Raw genomic sequence first — 1,886 nt, 5'->3', positions numbered from 1 at the left:
TTATGCCCTATTTCATATATAGATTTAATCTTTTAAAAATTCAATATAAAGATTCAATCTTTATGCCCTATTTCATATAAAGATCGAAACTTTCAACAATTACAAGGGGATTCGGGTGTTTTGATACTTGTTATTCATTTTACTAACCACGAACACATCATTTGCTTTATAATTATTTTTTTAGTTGTTGAATGATATAGGGGTCCTATTATGTTTGTGAGTCTAATTCCCTCAAATTAGGTGTGTATGTGTTTTAATTTAACAATTCGAGTGCATTGCATTGAATTTACAAATTGAGGGTTGTGTGGATCCTAATAGAGGTTAATAAAACATCCTCTTGTTCTCGAGCTAACAACAAAGCCTATTCAATATAAAGATTCAATCTTTATGCCCTATTTCATATAAAGATCGAATCTTTCAACAAGTACAAGGGGATTCGGGTGTTTTGAGACTTGTTATTGATTTTACTAACCACGAACACATCATTTGCTTGATAATTCTTTTTTTAGTTGTTGAATGATATAGGGGTCCTATTATGTTTGTGAGTCTAATTCCCTTTAATTAGTTGTGAATGTGTTTTAGTTTAACAATTCGAGTGCATTGCATTGAATTTACAAATTGAGGGTTGTGTCGATCCTAATAGAGGTTAATAAATGATCCATTAGTTCTCGAGCTAACAACAAAGCCTATTCAATATAAAGATTCAATCTTTATGCCCTATTTCATATAAAGATTGAATCTTTCAAAAATTCAATATAAAGATCAATCTTTATGCCCTATTTCATATAAAGATCGAAGCTTTCAACAAGTACAAGGGGATTTGGGTGTTTTGAGACTTATTATTGATTTTACTATCCACGAACACATCATTTGCTTTATAATTCTTTTTTTAGTTGTTGAATGATATTGAGGTCCTATTATGTTTGTGACTCTAATTCCCTAAATTAGGTGTGAATGTGTTTTAGTTTAACAATTCGAGTGCATTGCATTTAATTTACAAATTGAGGGTTTTGTCGATCCTAATAGAGTTTAATAAAACATCCTCTAGTTCTCGAGCTAACAACAAAGCCTATTCAATATAAAGATTCAATCTTTATGCCCTATTTCATATAAAGATTGAATCGTTCAAAATTCAATATAAAGATTCAATCTTTATGCCCTATTTCATATAAAGATCGAATCTTTCAACAAGTACAAGGGGATTCGGGTGTTTTGAGACTTATTATTGATTTTACTATCCACGAACACATCATTTGCTTTATAATTCTTTTTTTAGTTGTTGAATGATATAGGGGTCCTATTATGTTTGTGAGTCTAATTCCCTCAAATCAGGTGTGTGTGTTTTAATTCAACAATTCGAGTGCATTGCATTGAATTTGCAAATTGAGGGTTGTGTGGATCCTAATAGAGGTTAATAAAAGATCCTCTAGTTCTCGAGCTAACAACAAAGCCTATTCAATATAAAGATTCAATCTTTATGCCCTATTTCATGTAAAGATCAAGTCTTTCAGCAATTTAAAATTAAGATTCAATCTTTATGCCCTATTTTATATAAAGATCGATCCAATATTTCAACAAGTACAAGGGGATTCGGGTGTTTTGATACTTGTTATTGATTTTACTAACCACGAACACATCATTTGCTTTATCATTCTTTTTTTAGTTGTTGAATGATATAGGGGTCCTGATACATATTGATTAAGATAACAAGAGCATTCAAAGTAAGAAACAAGAACAAAGAAAGAGAACATAAACTTTGTTACAAACCGGTTCAATTAGATTGAACAACCACCACTTTCACAACCCAATTACCACCAAACAAAGACCAAGTTATAACAATTAGCTTCTAACTTGAGTCTACTTTGAGTTTCATTCACTAAATCAAC

The sequence above is a fragment of the Beta vulgaris genome, unplaced genomic scaffold, assembly GCF_026745355.1.
Source record: "Beta vulgaris subsp. vulgaris cultivar EL10 unplaced genomic scaffold, EL10.2 EL10_2_Chr_UnSca1, whole genome shotgun sequence".
Taxonomy (NCBI): Eukaryota; Viridiplantae; Streptophyta; class Magnoliopsida; order Caryophyllales; family Amaranthaceae; genus Beta; species Beta vulgaris.
This window is presented reverse-complemented; position numbering follows the sequence as displayed.